At 45.7% G+C, this 19,335-nt stretch overlaps 1 protein-coding gene and 1 pseudogene across 1 annotated transcript in view; one reads left to right on the top strand and one right to left on the bottom strand.

Annotated features, from left to right (window-relative positions):
* Positions 1-3,360: 3,360 nt before the first annotated feature.
* Positions 3,361-4,591, bottom strand: LOC142860658 (elongin BC and Polycomb repressive complex 2-associated protein-like; annotated as a pseudogene).
* Positions 4,523-19,335, top strand: part of LOC142860656 (elongin BC and Polycomb repressive complex 2-associated protein-like) — a 103,802-nt gene continuing 88,989 nt past the window's right edge. The window contains exon 1 of the mRNA XM_075992187.1: positions 4,523-4,628. The gene's annotated coding sequence lies outside the window, so the exon portion shown is untranslated. The remainder of the gene's footprint in view (positions 4,629-19,335) is intronic.

Consider the following 19,335-nt stretch of genomic DNA (forward strand, 5'->3'; position numbering starts at 1 on the left):
CTATAAAAAGGCACAGGCTAAGAGACTGGATACGAAAACAGGATCCAACATTCTGCTGTCTACAAGAAACACACCTCAACCACAAAGACAGGCACCTACTCAGAGTAAAGGGCTGGGAAAAGGCTTATCAAGCAAATGGACCTAAGAAACAAGCAGGTGTGGCCATACTAATTTCGAACAAAGTTGACTTCAAACTTAAATCAATCAGAAGAGATGGAGAGGGACATTTTATACTCATAACAGGAAAAATTCATCAGTAAGAAGTCTCAATCCTGAATATCTATGCCCCTAATATAAAAGCACCCACGTATGTAAAAGAAACATTGCTAAAATTCAAGGCAGCCATCAAACCGCACACACTAATAGTAGGAGACTTCAACACTCCTCTCTCACCAATGGACAGGTCAATCAGACAGAAACCTAACAGAGAAATTAGAGAATTAATGGAGCTAATGAAGCAAATGGACTTAACAGACATCTATAGAATATTCCACCCAAAGAGGAAAGAATATACCTTTTTCTCTGCAGCTCATGGAACCTTCTCGAAAATTGACCACATACTCGGTAACAAAGCTAACTTACACAGCTACAAAAAAATATTACTAACCACCTGTGTCTTATCAGACCACCATGGATTAAAGTTAGAATTCAACAACAATGCTACCCCCAGAGAGCCTACAAACTCATGGAAACTGAACAGTCAACTACTGAACCATACCTGGATTAAGGAAGAAATAAAGAAAGAAATTAAAGTCTTCCTTGAATTCAATGAAAATAAAGAAACAACATACTCAAACTTATGGGACACTAGGAAAGCAGTCCTAAGAGGAAAGTTCATAGCACTAAGTGCCCACTTAAAGAAAACAGAGAAAGCACATATTGGAGACTTAACAGCCCACCTGAAAGCTCTAGAAAAAAAAGAAGCAGACTCACCTAGGAGGAGTAGAAGACTGGAAATAATCAAACTGAGGGCTGAAATCAACAAAATAGAAACACAGAAAACAATCCAAAGAATCAATGAAACAAAAAGCTGGTTCCTGGAGAAAATCAACAAGATTGACAAACCCCTATCCAAACTAATCAAACGACAGAGAGAGAATTTGCAAATTAATAAGATCAGAAATGAAAAGAGGGACATAACCACAGACACAGAGGAAATTCAGAGAATCATTAGATCTTACTACAAAAGCCTATATGCCACAAAACTGGAAAATGTAAAGGAAATGGATACTTTTTTAGATAAATATCATATACCAAAGTTAAATCAGGACCAGGTGAACAGTCTAAATAGACCTGTGAGTCGCGAAAGTGAAGAATTAGAAGAGGTTATCAAAACCTCCCTACCAAAAAAAGCCCAGGACCAGATGTTTTCAATGCAGAATTCTACCAGAACTTCCAAGAAGAGCTAATACCTATACTCCTTAATGTATTTCACAATATAGAAACAGAAGAGGCACTGCCAAATTCCTTTTATGAAGCTAGAGTTACTCTGATAATAAAACCGCACAAAGACTCAACCAAGAAAGAGAATTATAGACCAATCTCACTCATGAACATCGATGCAAAAATCCTCAACAAAATACTGGCAAACCGAATCCAAGAACACATTAGAAAAATTATCCATTATGATCAAGTAGGCTTCATCCCAGGGATGCAGGGCTGGTTCAACATACGAAAATCTATCAATGTAATCCATCATATAAATAAACTGAAGGAAAAAAACCATATGATCATCTCATTAGATGCTGAAAAAGCATTTGACAAAATTCAACATCCCTTTATGATAAAAGTATTGGAGAGATGAGGGACACAAGGGTCATACCTAAATATAATAAAAGCTATATACAGCAAGCCGACAGCTAACATCAAATTAAATGGAAAGAAACTCAAAGCCATCCCGTTAAACTCAGGAACACGACAATGCTGTCCACTCTCACCATACCTCTTCAATATAGTGCTTGAAGTTCTAGCAATAGCAATAAGACAACATAAGGGGATCAAGGGGATTTGAATTGGAAAGGAAGAAGTGAAAGTTTCGTTATTTGCAGATGATATGATAGTGTACATAAGCGACCCCCAAAACTCCACCAATGAACTTTTACAGCTGTACCTTTAGTAATGTGGCAGGATACAAGCTCAACTCCAAAAAATCAGTCGCCCTCTTATACACAAAGGATATGGAAGCAGAGAGGGAAATCAGAGAAGCTTCACCTTTCACGATAGCCACAAACAGCATAAAATATCTTGGGGTAACCCTAACCAAGGAAGTGAAAGATCTATTTGACAAGACCTTTAAGGCATTGAAGAAAGAAACTGAGGAGTATACCAGAAAATGGAAGGACCTCCCTTGCTCTTGGATTGGGAGGATCAACATAGTAAAAATGGCAATTCTACCAAAGGCAATTTATAGATTCAATGCAATCCCCATCAAGGTCCCATCAAAATTCCTCACAGATCTTGAGAGGACAATAATCAACTTTATATGGAAAAACAAAAAACCCAGGATAGCCAAAACAATCCTATACAATAAAGGATTGTCTGTACACATTACCATCCCTGACTTCAAACTCGATTACAGAGCTGCAGTGATGAAAACATTGTGGTACTGGCATAAAAACAGAGAAGTCGACCAATGGAATCGTATAGAAGACCCGTATTTTAACCCACAAACCTATGAACACCTCATTTTTTTTTTGTTTGATCTGATTTTATTGATTTCTTCCACCTTCCATTATCTTCCCAGGGAATTTTTGGCCCGTTCCCGTGGATAAACCAGCCTTGGGCCACACAACTAGGCCCTCTGCCCTCCTCTTTTAAGGGAGGAGGGAAGTGGGGCTGGAGGACTCTTCCACTCATCAAACCTTATGGCAAGGGAAACCCCAAAAACTGGACAAAAGGGTAAAGTTGCTCAACCCTGCTGGTTGAGACTGAGGCTCTCATCAACGGGAGAATCACCTGAACTTGGGGAGAAGGACTAGGAATAGAAAAGGGGGTGTAAAGGGTTAAAGGTCTGAACCGTGGGGGGTAGAGGATGCCCCCAGGAAGTTGTCAATCATTTTCCCACCCCACAGCAACCCCACGTCCCTGAACTGGCCCTCAAACGCGGAAACAACCGGTTTGTCCATCACCAAGGTCCTTCCCTCCGTCCCTTTCTTTTGGTCTCTGGGCAGTTGCCGCCTTGCTCCCCTGGGGTATAAAGACCCTGGTCGCCCGCTGAGAGGGCAGGGATGGGGCTGGTTATGCAGCCTTCTACAGTTAAGGCTTTTCCGGAAGCCATCCCTTGGTTCATTGGTCGAGATGAGGGACTATCACCCCGACCTCTCAGGTGCTTGAAGATCACTGTCATTTGCGGTTCTCGGCACACAGTCCGTAAAATGCAAAAAGACAGACAAATCTGAGAATCAAGGCTCCCTCCTGGAGTCCTCAGACTGCCCGGGGCCCCAACCCGGAGAAGAGGTCTAAAGCTCAGGGTTCTTCCAAGTTGACCCACCAGGATTTGAGGCCCGGGGGCGGGCTCGGGGACAGCGGGTCCTCCCATCTGCCACCTCCACAGCGGGTGGGCAGGCGGAGGCTTTTCGTCTCCCTGGAGGCGAAGCGAGGAAGCCGGCCCTAAGTCTCCGTCCTCTTCCACCACCAGGGCTGGTGGACAGGGAAAGCAGTCGAGGAGGCTAAAGGTGCTCGAGGTGGGGAGCGTCGGGACGGGCGGGCGGGGCTGCACTCCGCGCGGAGGCGGCGCTGGCCGCCGGCGTTTCTTGGCTGCTACCCGGGCTTTGGCTGCCGGCCGCTCGGGCCCTCGGCGCAAACTTGGAGTGTCCAGGGCGAAGCCCTTCGCATAACACCAAAGTTTCGAGCGGCGGATCAGGCGATTGAAATGTTCCTGGCGGAGATCACTGGGCGCGTCCGGCGCTGCGTCTGCCGTGGAAGGGCTGAGCGCGGGTGCCTCGGGCGCGGCCGGGGCAGGGTCTCCACCAGATGCAGCCGCCGAGGCCGGCACAGGCTGCTCCGGAGACGCAGGTTCCGGGGAGAGGCCCGCAGGTGGCGGAGGAAGCTGGGAGCTGGGCTCATGAGGCGGACTGCTAGCTGCATCAGGCTGGAACTCCAGACTCGGGGCTGGCCTGGGCGGGGACCAGGCGGAGCTGGTCGGAGAATCCCGAGGACGCCGGGGAGCAGGGCAGCAACCGGGAGGTGCGCAGGAACCAGAACCGAAGTGCGGGAAGCCGCCTCCGCCCTCTTCCTCTTCTTCGCCGCCTGGGCACACCGCGATTCCTGCATCCTCGCGGGCCGCGGAGCTCACGTCGCTCGGTGGCCCGGCCTGTTCCCCGAGGTGCTTCAGACTGTCCACAGCCCTGCCGCCGGTGCATGGCGAGGCCGGGGGGCCCAGCAGTACCGGGGTCCGCGGCGCCAGCTCTCCAGCCCCCAGGCCCAGGGCGGACGGCCGGGGTTTGGCAAGGGCGCAGAAGGCGAGGGCAAGCAGGCACAGCGGGGAGAACTCCGGGGTCCCCCGACGCGGTTTCCGGGGCGTGGGCGAGCAGGGAGACCCCCGCGGGGACGCGGGCACTGTCAAGCGGGGAGGAGGACACAGAGTCTCCATGGAGCAGCCTTGGGGGTCGCCCACTGCGGGGGCCCTGGTCCCAAAGGCGGGATGCCCCGGCGGCCCGAAGAGCCCGCTGGCCAGGGGAACATCGCCCCCCGTCGACGGGAGGTCTGTGCTCACGGGCGCCCTGGGCCCGCCACCGGGGACCCGCGGCGGTGCTCCGGGTCCCTCCGCGGTCTCGTCACGCGGCCCTCGCGGCGGCCGGACTCCTGGGTCCCCCGCGCGTCCCCGGTGCAATCGGTCGCGCTTCCTGCCGCCGCGTTCCCGGCGCACCCCCCTCAACGCTGAGGCAGGGGCAAACAAAGCGGCCGCACTCACAGCCGGCGGGAAGGACCCCGGCCTGGCGCCCGGTGCCCGGGCCCAGCGGCGGGGAGGGCGCCTTCCGCCCTCTCGGCTTCTTTCTTTGAACACCTCATTTTTGATAAAGGAGCCAAAAGTATACAATGGAAGAAAGAAAGCATCTTCAACAAATGGTGCTGGCATAACTGGATGTCAACCTGTAGAAGAATGAAAATAGACCCATATCTATCACCGTGCACAAAACTCATGTCCGAATGGATTAAAGACCTCACTATCAGTCAGAACACACTGAAACTGATAAAAGAGAAAGTGGGAAGTACCCTACATCAGATGGGCACAGGAGATCGCTTCCTATATGTAACCCCAACAGCTCAGACATTGAGGGCCACATTGAATAAATGGGACCAACTAAAACTGAGAAGCTTCTGTAAAGCAAAGGACACTGTCACCAAGACAAAAAGGCAACCTACTGACTGGGAGAAGATCTTCACCAACACCGCAACAGACAAAGGTCTGATCTCCAAAATATACAGAGAACTCAGGAAACTAGACTTTAAAATGCTAATTAATCAATTAAAAAATGGGGCACTGACCTGAACAGAGAATTCTCAGCAGAGGAAGTTCAAATGGCCAAAAGACACTTAAGGTCATGCTCAACCTCCTTAGCGATCAGGGAAATGCAAATCAAAACAACTTTGAGATATCATCTTACACCTGTCAGAATGGCTAAAATAAAAAACTCCAATGATAGCCTTTGCTGGAGAGGCTGTGGAGGAAGGGGTACCCTCATCTATTGCTGGTGGGAATGCAATCTTGTGCAACCACTTTGGAAATCAGTGTTTCGGTTTCTCAGGAAATTCGGGATCAACCTACCCCTGGATCCAGCAATACCACTCCTGGGAATATACCCAAGAGATGCCCTATCATATGACAAGAGCATTTGTTCAACTATGTTCATAGCAGTATTATTTGTAATAGCCAGAACCTGGAAACAACCTAGATGCCCTTCAATGGAAGAATGGATGAAGAAAGTGTGGAATATCTACACATTAGAGTACTATGCTGCGGTAAAAACACTGACTTCTCGAATTTTGCATGCAAATGGATGGAAATAGAAAACACTATCCTGAGTGAGGTAACCCAGACCCAAAAAGATGAATATGGGATGTACTTACTCACAATTGGTTTCTAGCCATAAATAAGGGACACAGAGCCTACAATTGGTGATCCTAAAGAAGCTAAGTAAGAAGGTGAACCAAAGGAAAAACATATAGTTATCCTCTTGGCTATGGGAAGTAGACAAAGTTGCCAGGGAGAAAATTGAGATCTTGGGGGTGGGGTGGGATGGGGGTAAGGGGAGATGGGGAGAGAAAAGGGAGAAGGGGAGGAAGGGGGAAACTTGGGGTAAAAGCAGGATTGGGATAAAGGAAGGTTGGATAGGGGAGCACGGAAGCACAATTCTTAGTTAAGGGAGCCACCTTAGGGTTGGCAAAAGACTTGAATCTAGAGTGGCTCCCAGGTGCCCAAGCCTAGGTCCCCAGTTAATTCCTTGGGCAGCTGGGGATAGGGAACCTGAAATGACCCTATCCTAGAGCAATACTGACGAATATCTTGCATATCATCATAGAACCTTCATATGGTGATGGATGGAGATAGAGACAGAGACCCACACTGGAGCACTGGACTGAGCTCCCAAGGTCCCAATGAGGAGCAGAAGGAGGGAGAACATGAGCAAAAAGTCGGGACCACGAGGGGTGCACCCACCCACTGAGACAGTGGAGCTGATCTATTGGGAGCTCACCAAGGCCAGCTGGACTGTGACTGAAAAAGCATGGGATAAAACTGGACTCTCTGAACATGGCGAACAATGAGAGCTGATAAGACGCCAAGGACAATGGCAATGGGTTTTGATCCTACATAATGTGCTGGCTTTGTGGGAGCCTAGCCAGTTTGGATGTTCACCTTCCTAGACATGGACAGAGCGGGGAGGACCTAGGACTTAACACAGGGCAGGGAAATATTGGTACATATATGTGCATGAGCATACACTCTGTGCATGCACAAAAATACTGGCGCATGCATACACATTATCCTCCAATATATATTACATGCAAAAAAACAGGAAAATAAAATCCAACACTTCAAAACTGACAGTTTTCTAATTGAACTTGATCCCCCAGAAGAGACTTATCCTTTTCTTCTCTGCCCAAAATAAAATTTCTTCTTAGAGGAAGAAATAAACAGCTCATTTTTTTTTTTTTGAATTGAAGAGAGAAAACTTGTCCTAGGGAAATTCCCAGGAATCCACAAGGATGACCAAAGTTAAGACTCCTAGCAATATTGGAGAGGGTGAGTGAAGTAGATTCCACTGTAGTCAGATTGGTGACTCTCCTAACTACCATCATAGAGCCTTCATACAGTAATTGATAGAACCAGATGCAGAGATCCACCACCAAGCACCAGACCGAGCTCCGGGAATCCAGTCAAAGAGAGACAGAAGGGTTTATAGTATAAGCAAGAGAGGTGAGAAGGAAGTCTACAGAGAGAGCTGAACCAAGGTTGTGAAAACTTGTGAACTCTAGACCTGCAGCTGTGGAGTCTCCATGTAACTGAACTAGGCCTTCTGCATGTGCGAGAAAGTTGTGTTGCTTGGCCTATCTCAGGAGCTCTTGGCAGAGGGACCAGAATCTATCCCTGATGCATGAACTTGCTTATTGGAGCCCATTCCCTATCGTGGAATGCCATGCTCAGCCTTAAGATGGGAGGAGGAATGAGCTTGGCCCTGCTTCAACTTAATATGCCAGGTTTTATTGATTCCCCATGGGAAACCCTATACTTTGGGAGGGGCAAGGGAGTGGGCTGAGGGGAGGCAACAAGGGGACAGAGGATTGGTTGGAATATAAAATGAAATTTAAAAAAGTGAAATAAAGAACATTCTTTAACGACTAATTTCAGTCCTTTTTACCATGTGTAAGGAAATATGCATATGGATTTCAAAGATCGTCTTGCAAAGATTACTGATATTTACCATTAGAAAAATAGGTATTTGGTAATATATATGAGACAACCTTTCCTTGGTAAGATCTGGCCATTCCTGAAACTAAATCTACTATCTGTGTAGACCAGACTAGCTCAAATTCAGAGATTTACCTTCCTATGCCTCCTATATGTTTTATTAAAGGCACGTGCCACCATACCCTGCTGTGATGAATATTTTGTAAATGACATTTGCTGTGTCATATGGTAAATATTTTCACATGATTTCTATAGTGGCTTCATCACTTACTATCCCACTGACAGTGAATGAAAGTTCCCCATCCTTATCAGCATGTGTTGTCAATTGTTTCTTTTGCTTTTTATCATACTGGCTGGTGGGAAAAGAATTCTCAAGCAGTTTTAAATTGAAAAAAATTTCATGAGTATAAGTGATATATAACACTTTTTTGAGATATATTTTTAGTTGTTTCTTTCTCAAAAGTTCTCTGTTCAGATCCCTACCTTTTTTTTGAGTATACCACTGGGAGTAATTGAAGATTCTCTACCGCCTTGAAGAGCATTTAAAATGTTAAGCAGCTTGGTTGCAGCTGCTCTAGATGCTGGCTCCACCTCTCTCCAATTTCAAAATGGTGGAAGTACTATTTCTGCTAGCTCTGGAGCCGCCACGAAGTCACCAGAGTCAGACACACTGAATCTTTCCTAATAAGCCACGACCTCGTGGTAAACACACATTTAAAAAAAATATGTTAGATCAGAAGTGAGAGTAGGCCAAAAAGAGGCTAGATATAATGGGCCAGACAGTAATTTAATTAATTTCTGTGTGGTTATTTCAGCTATAAGCTAGCCGGGCAGTAGAATGGAACAAGGGGCCCGCGTTCCTCCTACCTCAGTCATGTAGATTAGATCTATATGTGTCTCTCTTAGGGTCTAGATTATCTGGGATTGTGATTCTTAGGCTGGTTTTCTTTGCTTTACATTTAAAAATGATTTATGCGTGAGTACATATTATGTTTGTGTTGCTGAGTCTGGGATACCTTATTAAAATGATGTTTCCTGATCAATCCATTAGCCTGCAAATTTCAAGATGTTGTTACTTTTCTCTGCTATGCAGTACTCCATTTTGTAAATGTATCACATTTTCCTTATCCATTCTTCGATCGAGGGGCATTTAAGTTGTTCCCAGGTTCTGGCTATGATAAACAATACTGCTATGAACATACATAAGCACATGTCCTTTGGGTGCGATTGAGCATCCTCTGGATATATACCCAAAAGTGGTATTACTGCATCTTCAAGGACGTTCTTTTCAAATTTTCTAAGAAAACACACACCGATATCCAAAGGGGCTGTACTAGCTTGCACTCCCACCAGCAATTAAGGAGTGTTCCCTTTACCCCACAATCTCTCCAGCATAAGCTGTCATCAGTAATTTTGATCTTGGCCATTCTCACAGGTTTTAGATAGAATTTCCGAGTTGTTTTGATTTGCGTTTATCTGATGACTAAGGATGTTGAGCATTTCCTTGTCTTTCAACAGTTTAGATTCCTCTGATGAGAGTTCTCTGTTTAGGTCTGTACCCCATTTTTTAAATTGGATTGTTTTTTTCTTTTGATGACCAATTTCTTGAGATATTTGTATATTTTGGAGATCAGACCTCTGTCTGATGTGGAGATGGTGAAGATCTTTTCCCAGTCTGTAGGCTGTCCTTTTGTCTTGTTGAATGTGTCCTTTGCTTTACTAAACTTTTTATTTTCAGGAGTTCTCATTTATTAATTGCTTCTCTCAATATCTATGCTAGTAAGGTCAATTATAGGAAGTGGTCTCCTGTGGCAGGCATTCAAGGATACTTCTGAATTTCTCTTCTATGATGTTCAGTGTGACTGGTTTTATATTGAGGTATTTGATCCAATTTGATTTGAGTTTTGTGCATAGTGGTAGATATGGATCAATTTTATTCTTCTACATGTTGAAATCCAGTTATATCAGCATCATTTCTTCAATATTCTTTCTTTATTCCATTTGATTATTTTTTTGCTTCTTTGTAAAAAAAATCAGGTTTTTGAAGGTGAATGGTTTAACATCCAAGGCTTTGATTCAGTTTCATTGTACCTCCTTTCTGTTTTTATGCCAATGCCAGGCTGTTTTCAATACTGAAGCTCAATAGTAGAGTTTTAAGTCTCTACTATATGGGATTGTGATGCCTCCAGAAGTTTTTTATTGTACAGAATTGTTTTGGCTATCCTGAGTTTTTTGCTTTTCCTTATGAAGTTGAATACCATTATTCAAGGTCTGTGAAGGATTTTGGTGGGATTTTGATGGGCAATGCATGGAATCTGTAGATTGCTTTGGTAAGATTGCCATTTTACTATGTTAATTCTAGCTACCCAAGATCATGGGAGATCTTTCCACTTTCTGGTATCTTCCTCAATTTCTTTCTTCAAAGATTTAAAGTTCTTGTCATACAAGTCTTCCACTTGTTTGGTTAGAGTTACTGCAAGATATTTTATGTTATTTGTAGCTATTGTAAAGAGTGACGTTTCTCTGATCTCTTTCTCAGCCCATTTATCATCTGTGTACAGGAGGGCTACTGATTTCAGTTAATCTTGTATTCTGATACATTACTGAAAATGTTTGTGAGTTGGAGAAGTTCCTTGGTAGAACTTTTAGGGTCGCTTATGTAAACTATTATATCATCAGCAGACAATGAGAGTTTTACTTTTCTTTTCTGACTTTTTCCCCTTTATCTCCTTTTGGTGTCTTATTGCTGTAGCTAGGATCTCAATAACTATACTGAATAGATATGGAGGAAGTGGACAACTTTGTCTTATTTCTGATTTCAGTGGGATCGCTGGGATTTTCTCTCCATTTACTTTGATGTTGGCAATTGGCTTGCTGTATATTTCCTTTATCATATATAGGTATATTCCTTTGGTGACAGAGCTGGTCAGATGGTTCACTCAGCATTGTGGATTGAGGAATCCCAGCACTCTGCCCAGACTAAAGAGAACAATGACATATTCTCCATGGGTCACTAGGCTTTCAAATGTATTCATTTGACTAGGAACAAAAAACTAAGAAACAAAACAAAGCAGATCTGTGTCCTGTCATAGCTTGATAAAGGGACAATCAGTTTAATCTCTATAATCCTCCAGTGTCCTGAACTGCAGGAGGACTCCCCACATACTTTCTTGTCCTATGGAGTTTATTATTGGGCATTCAAAATGAAGCCTTTGATGAATTTTCACTACAGTCATGTTAGTTGGTTTGACATCATATTACTGTGGCAGGATTCCCCAAGATAACCACTTAAAGAGCAGAAAAACTTTCAATTTATAGCTTTGGGGATTGCTGCCCTTGATAAGATGGTTCCATGTCCCTCATCTTATAAGAACTAATTATATCACAGTGAAATAGAAGTGATCTGCCCACCAAAGACAGGAAGCAAACGAGGGGAGAGAGGTAGGAAGAGAGAGAGAGAGAGAGAGAGAGAGAGAGAGAGAGAGAGAGAGAGAAGGAGAGAAGAAGAAGAAGAAGAAGAAGAAGAAGAAGAAGAAGAAGAAGAAGAAGAAGAAGAAGAAGAAGAAGAAGAGGAGGAGGAAGAAGAAGAAGTTTCCAAGGGTCCAAGACCCAGCCACCAAACACAATCCCTCAAATATATACTTCCTCTAGTTAGGCCATACCTTCTGAAGTTTCCAGAACTTCTCTGTAGGAGAATTGGCTACTTGTTCATGTTGGCAAACCAGCTAGCTTAGCACAAAAATAACCACAAGAAACTCTATTAAGTAAAAGACTGCTTGGCCCATTAGCTCTATCTTCTTATTGGCAAACTCGTACATCTTAATTTAACCCATTTCTGTTAATCTGTATATCACCACATGGCAGTGGCTTACTGGCAAATGTTTGGCAAGTCTGACTCTGATGACTCCATGGCGTCTCACTGACTATGCCTTCTTTCTCTCAACATTCAGTTCTGTCTTCCCTGCCTACACAAGTTCTCCCCTATCACTCTGCCAAGGCAATTCTCTATTCATTATTGGTAATCACAGCACACAGAGGGACCTCCAGCAGACAAAGCCTTTAGCTCATAAGTGGCTTAACAGATATAAACCATAATAGCTCGTTCTAAAAGGTTACATAGTATTTTACATGCATTTACAATATTTCAAATCAACAAGTTCACTCTGAAATCACAACAGAAACGAATGTCTTGGAAGACATGTTCCTGGACACTAGTGCATGACCAGTGAGTGTCTAAAGATGTGCCTTAGTTGGGACAGTCCTTGCCTAGTGTGATGAGGTTCTGGGTTTGGTTCCCAGCACCATGTAAGTTGGGTATAGTGGTACACACCCAGAATGCCAGCACTAAGGATGTGGAGGGAGGAGGAACAGTAGCTCTAGGTTATCCTTAGTTGCAAATTGGAAGTCAGCCTGGACTACCTGATAACCTGTCTTTAAAAGAAAGAAAATAGTCAGGTGATAAATCACAAACACAGTAAGGAGAAGGAGTATAACAAGTGCAGATGGGAAAAATGAGTCAAGGGAGAAAGATGGGAAGATGAATGTTCCTCTCCTTTAGACTTTAGTGTATTTTTCCAACATCATTGGCCTGTTCCTGGTGTGCTCTTCCTCAATGACAACGCCGTCTAAGGTGAGCAGATGCATCAGTAATGTCCATGAGCCTTGGGACATTCATATCTGTTTCTTTATTGATTTTTTGGGCTGTCCTTTTTGCCACAAACTTGTTTTTCAATAATAGATGAACGGCTTAGAAAATTCACAATAGAAGAAATGGATGTGTTGTGGGGAAGGGTATGAGAGGTAATAAGTGCATTATGGACACAGGAAGACTTGGGGTGTACCTGGGCCACCACACAGCCACAGGTATGAGCTATACCATGGGTCAGGTAGGGCAGGACTCAACCAGGAACCACCCGGGGGACTCCAGCCCCAGGCCAGGATATAACAACATCTCTGGGCCATGCCATGTGTTTAATACTTTAGAAAGCATGAGAATATTGAGGTCTCAATTTTCTATCTGGGTACAGTGAAAGGCTTGCTCTTACCTCTCTGACTAAAACTCAGGAAGGCTGCAAAGGAGCTGACTTCCAGGGTGTTGTTCTTTTTGAAAAATGCTCCAAGATCCCCGCAGCAGAAGGCAGCAGAAATGCTGTAAGTCCCAAATGGTGGCAGCGTGCCATGTGGTAGCAGGCAGCAGGCCCTGGGAGCAGCCAGTCCCAGGCAGAAATGGCTGCCGGTCCCAGAGCGGTGGCCCGAGTGGTGGTGCTGGCGGGCCATGTGGCAGCAGGCAGTGGGACCCAGGCAGAGTAGGCTTCTGGTCCTTGAGCAATGGCTGGTTCCAGGCAGGGAGACACATGGCGGGAGGGCAGAAGACAGAAACATGGATAGACAAGACATGCAGGATGAGGTTGAATATTTATTCAGGGGGTTAGGAGGAGGAAGGTTGAAGGGAGGGCAGAGAGAGAGGGAGGGAGGGAGGGAGAGAGAGAGAGAGAGAGAGAGAGAGAGAAGAGGAGAAAGAGACAGAGAAGGGGGGAAGCAGAGAAGTGGGGAGAGAGGCAGAAGCGAAACTGCCTCTCCGAGAAAAAGATGGAAAAAAAAGCAAGCTCACACCAGAAGCTGAAGATCAGCCTGCTTCAGCGGATGGGGGAGGGAGTGGGCGTGGCTTGTCTCTTAAAGGGACCAAAACCATAACATTCCCAGGTCTTCCTTATAATAAAAAGTAAGCACGTCAAGGAAGCAGAAAAGGAAGGGCCCAAGTTGGAGGTGAGCAGGTCAGAAGTAATGGGAGTGGGCGTAGCTTGTCCCTTAAAGGGACAGGAAAGCACAACATTCCCAGGTCTTCCTTATAATAAAAAGCAGGAGACCAGGCAGCACAGCCAAAAGAAACTGGGGCGGAGAACTCTCAAGACTGCTTCCGGCTGCTTCCCCCCTCTCTGTCTCTTTCCCCTCTTCTCTCTTTCCCCTCTTCTCTCTCTCTCTCTCTCCTTCTCTCTCTCTCTCTCTCTCTCTCTCTCTCTCTCCAACCCCCTTCACCCTTCCTCCTCCATAACCCACTGAATAAACATTCAACCTCACCCTGCATGTCAAGTCTATCCATGTTTCTGTCTTCTGCCCGCCCGCCATGTGTCTCCCTGCCTGGGACCAGCCATTGCTCAGGGACCAGCAGCCATCTCTGCCTGTGGCCCACTGCCTGCTGCCACATGGCCAGCCACCACTGCTCTGGGACCAGAAGCTGTCTCTGCCTGGGAATGGCTGCTCCCAGGGCCCACTGTATGCTGCCACATGGCCCTCCACCACTGCTCTGGGACCAGCAGCTGTCCCTGCCTGGGACTGGCTGCTCCCAGGGCCCGCTGTCTGCCGCCACATGGCCCGCTGCCACCGCTCAGGCCGCCGCTCTGGGACCTGCAGCCATTTCTGCCTGGGACTGGCTGCTCCCAGGGCCTGCTGCCTCCCACCACATGGCCCGAAGCCACCATTTGGGACCTACAGCATTTCTGCTGCCTACTGCCACGGGGATCTTGGAGCATTTTTAAAAAAGAACAACACAGGTGATCAGTTCTCTCCTGTGAGTCCAGCACTCAGGATGCTATGGTTGGGTGGTGAAATAGAGACTATGGGTTACATAAAGTCCATCTGAAATACCAATACAGAAAGAAAGGATTGTTAGGTGAGGCCTTGGAGGTAGGGTAGATTAGTGTTTTATTTGTTGAGACAGGGTTTCATATCATCCAAGCTGTCCTCACACTGGCTTTGCAGGTTCACCTTGAGCTTACGTCATCCTGCTTCTACTTCACAGGTGCTAAAATTACATCTGCGGCCACCAAGGCCAGTGAGACAGCAGTGATCATTGAACCCATGACTTGCTACATGCTATTCAGCCACTCTGCATCTGAGATATGTCTACATCTGTAGACTTCATTTTCCTGCTATCCAGAATTTCACTGTAACTCACCAAGGCCTGCAACTATCCTGCATTTTCCTCTTTGGAGCAGAGTGGAGAGCACAAAACTCAGCCTGTGGGCTTTTTCTCCTGGGGGACCCACTATGTTAGATTCCTGTGCAAATCGATCATCACACTTTTGCCAACACCCTGATGGGTTCTTTCTCTATGTGCTTAGTAATCCAGGGGCAATTTCCTGAAGTTAAGCATGTGGCTTCTATGACTGTACCCTTCTCTCAAGGCTCACACTGTAACCAGCCTGTACGTTCTTCCTTAATATGCTTTCTAACACTGACTTGAGGAGGGTGACCTTTCCTCATTTATGTTCATCTTAAAGTCGTTTCTCATGAATATTTAAGTCTTCATATTGATGGACTTTGAGAAAGAATGAGTCATACCTCTGCAATCTTTTGAAATATTAGGTTAGTTCTCAACATGGGAAAGGTTATGAGTCTTTCAGTCAAGCCAAGGAAACACCAGCTTTAGAAGGCGAGGTGCTGATTGGTTTCCTCTGTCTTCCCAGAGAGGCTCCTAGAAAGGTCAGCTGGTCTTCTGGTCAGTACTGGAAAGCTACTTAGCAGGGTGGCAAAAGCAGTTAGCCATGACATCAGCGGTCGCATCTCTGGACATTCCATTGTATCCTGGAGATCTCTTGGAATCCCATGATGTCACCTTGTTGTAGCAACACCAACTGCCATTAGGACATTCCTCAGTCCCTAGAGGTTGAGCATCAGTCATGTTCTCAAGACTGAGGCATCGCGTATTTGGGAGACAGAATGGAGAGGGTCCAGAGACCAGAGAGAGGCAGAAGAAAGCTACTGTTCACTTCTGGAAAAGACCCAGTGAGTCATGGGCAGGAAATGGGGAGATTGCCAAAGGAGGTGCACTTGAGGTGGGCTACCCAATAATGGAGCTGAGGAACTGGAGCCTCAGAGAATAAGATGGACATCCCTGATTATCATACTTCCCAAAAGTCAAAGATTCCAGAATATTAGCTTGTCCATCTTGTGAGCCAGAGACTGAGAAAGGAAAGGCTGTTGTGCTGGGACCACCACTTAGCTCTTACCTTTATTGTGGTTTGGGGTGATATGTTGGGAAAAAAAGACGAACAGGAGGCAGGGAAGGACGAATGTGTCCCCATCTTTCATCAGACATCACTACACTACACCTGTAGTAGTTGCCTTTAGGTTCACTGTCTGTCTAACATGACAATGGAGACAAATGTGCTCCTGGCCGAGACCTTTAAACCTCAGAGTGTTCAGCAGTCTGCTCAGGAGAATTCCTCTGACCTCCTTTCCCTGACAGTGACCCCCTTAGGGTTCTGAATCAGCAGTTGAGGATGGCATTTAGATCACAGGGTAACCAAACTTCTGTCAGAGTTATGGAACCAGAGCAGAGAATGGCTACTGAGTGTCAGCTTCAATGATCTGGGCTGTCAATGGGTGACTGGGTGAGTCTCTTGACCATGATGGAGCCCTGCCTGACTTTCCAATCCATAGCATGGGCCATGAGTAACCAGCAATGAGACCTGGCCGCCTCATAACATCTGACTGCTTGTCCACTCTGCCATTTTTCTCATGGCTTCTAAATCACAGCAGGCTTCAGGGCTCTGGACCATGTTGCGTCCTGTTCTTCTGTGAATATTCATGAAGAGGTGGTCTCTGTAGTCACCTGAAGAATTATAGGGAGGCCGAAATAAGCTGTGGATGCCTACAGAGCCACATCTCTAGGGTGATGGGAGATTTGAGAACCACACATGGGCCTGTCAACCTGGCCTAGAATATTTTGGTTGTCACTGGGTTTCAGACACAATTTTCTGTTTGGGACTCAGGATGGTCTGTCAATCTCCTATGCCTTTTGACTATGCAGTTTCACCTTTTTTATACCTATACACAGAAACCTCTACAGAGCCAGCATCCCATCCAATGCTCCTGAGCAAGAAGCAGATAAAGAAGGAAGAGGAGAGGCTGACCACAGAGCTGCAACTGATGACCAGGGAAAGAAATGACCTGAAAGACCTGCTGATGATCCTCACTGATGGAGCCGTGGACAATAGGTATCCATTGTTTCAAACTTCATGGGGCTGTAGGCAATGTCAACCTCACCTTCAGCCTTTGAACTCTCGATTTGTAGGAGGCTGTGCCAAACCTCATATCCTAAATTCTTCTCAGGGTACAGGCAGACCTTTAGTGACAGTGGCCATGAGATGTGGCCTCTACCTTTTCTGTTCTCCTATAATGAAAACCAGGGCTTCTGGTCTCAGCCACAAAAATCAGGGATTGAGGCAGGTAATGTGTAGTTCCTAGCATGCATTTGGAAAGGAGCTGACAGGCGGTGGCTTGCATGAGGTACTACTACCTGCTGTTATTGTGTGGGGAGGATCTACTTTCCTAGCATGTGATTGTGTGCTAGAAGCCCTAGGTAGCAGTTGGAGGGGCCTGGTTTGACTGGAACATCTCAGTGTTTACCTGGAAGAGCTGGGTCTCATCACAGGTACTCTAGTTTTGTGCAGACTTCCATTAGACCATAGAGCGCTCTCTCTCTCTCTCTCTCTCTCTCTCTCTCTCTCTCTCTCTCTCTCTCTCTCTCTCTGTGTGTGTGTGTGTGTGTGTGTGTGTGTGTATATATGATGCTTTCTTTCTTTCTTTCTCTCTCTCTGTATATATATATATATATATATATATATATATATATATATGATGCTTTCTCTCTCTCTCCGTATATATATATATATATGATGCTTTCTCTCTCTCTCTCTCTCTCTCTCTCTCTCTCTCTCTCTCTCTCTCTCTCTAGCTCTCTTTATTCTCTCTTTCTCTTACTCTCCTGTGGATATGTGTGAACATACACATTTGGAGATTTGTGTGTTCCTGATTTCTGGGAGTCAGTGATCTGCCGTGGTTTCTCATGATATCCTTCTCCCACTTTCCAGAAGTTTCCAGTGCTGACCCCTGGGAGGCCCACTTAAAGCAGGACAGCTTGTGTCCTACATGCTCACCTTGGTGGCACCTAGGAATCCCTAGGGGAGTTTATATCACTTCCTTCTCTTAAGACTCCAAACCATAATGATGTGCTCTAACTGTTCAGTGATTGTCAAACAGGACCCAAAATCAGTGTTCTGAAACAGGAGAGATGTCATTGCAATGTCTGGTGAACAGAGACATGTGAGAGAGACTCCTGGTAGCATAGAGAACCTGACTTACCATCTAGTCGTATTGAGTGAGCTCATGCAGTCAGTGCAGCTTCCATCTCAAGTTTAGCCTCAGCTGTGCTGGGATCAGAATAACAAGTTTAAAAGCACCAGGAGGTCCCACTACATAGGCACCAGAATCTTGCATCTGCTGTGCTATGGTAGATCAGGATACAACTTCAGTTCCTGTGATCATTGAAGCCTATGTTCATGGGGTCTTTTCTCCCATTTTCTAGTCCCTACAAGAACCACAAGCCAAATGCTTTGTATGAGAAGGTAAAGATGGATCACAAAGAGATCATGATGGAGCTAAACCATTTTGTGAGTGAAAACACCGAGACCTTGGATAATTTCAAGTTGCTGAGCAAGGAGACAGTCTTCTATCGGTAAGTGTCCATCTGGACATGGATAACAAAACTTGTGGAATGGCCATCTCTGACTTCCTTTTTCTCTGGATGGAGTGACTTCATCTCTGGTTCGAGCTTTTTTGCTTCTATGTAAGCAACTCTTAAACTTGTGTCTCTTGGATTCAGTTTTGCTAAGTGTGAAAGAGACTGTTAGCCCCTGCCACCTTGTCCTAGGGCCTCAAGAGCCTGTAGATAGAAAAGGTATTTACAGTCTCATGGGAATGTCAGGCAGCCTTGAACTTCTGGAGCTCAGGCCCATTCTTTACAGGTCTGGGGCTGTTGAATCTGTAGATAGATTGTACTCACCTTGAGTAACTTGTCCTCCCTTTGATTATGTTTGCCCACTACATGCTGATGTTTCCCCATTACCACAGATAGTTAGGCCAGCTGGGGAACTACTCCTTCTACTGAAGGGACATGGATCCTTTTAGGTGTTGGAGTTTTCAATAGTAGTTTGATAATTTCTGGCATTACCTGTTCTCTCATTTGGGTTCTGAAGTGTAGGTGTCATGACTATATCAGACTCTTAGCTACCTAATCTAGGAAACATGAGGTCTTTTGGGGTGCTGTTTCCCAGAAATCAGGGGTAGCAGGAGGAGGCCTGCAGGGCCTTACTATGCAGAGTTTGTCTGCAGGGATCGGCACAGCCGACTACTGATGGAAAGGACTCAGCTAAAGAAGAAGGTGGATGAGCTGAGGCAGGAGGCAAGGAAACTGCAGAATAATCGGACTGTGCTGAAGTACCACCTGGAGGATTTGAAATTGATCCTTAATGACCAAGACAAAGAGATCAGTTACCTCAAAATCCAGCAACAACAGGTAGGGGCCGGCAACAAGTCAGGCTAAGCTCTGGTACTATTTGCCCATTTGACTACCTCTCTACCCA

The sequence above is a fragment of the Microtus pennsylvanicus genome, chromosome 1 (assembly GCF_037038515.1).
Source record: "Microtus pennsylvanicus isolate mMicPen1 chromosome 1, mMicPen1.hap1, whole genome shotgun sequence".
Taxonomy (NCBI): Eukaryota; Metazoa; Chordata; class Mammalia; order Rodentia; family Cricetidae; genus Microtus; species Microtus pennsylvanicus.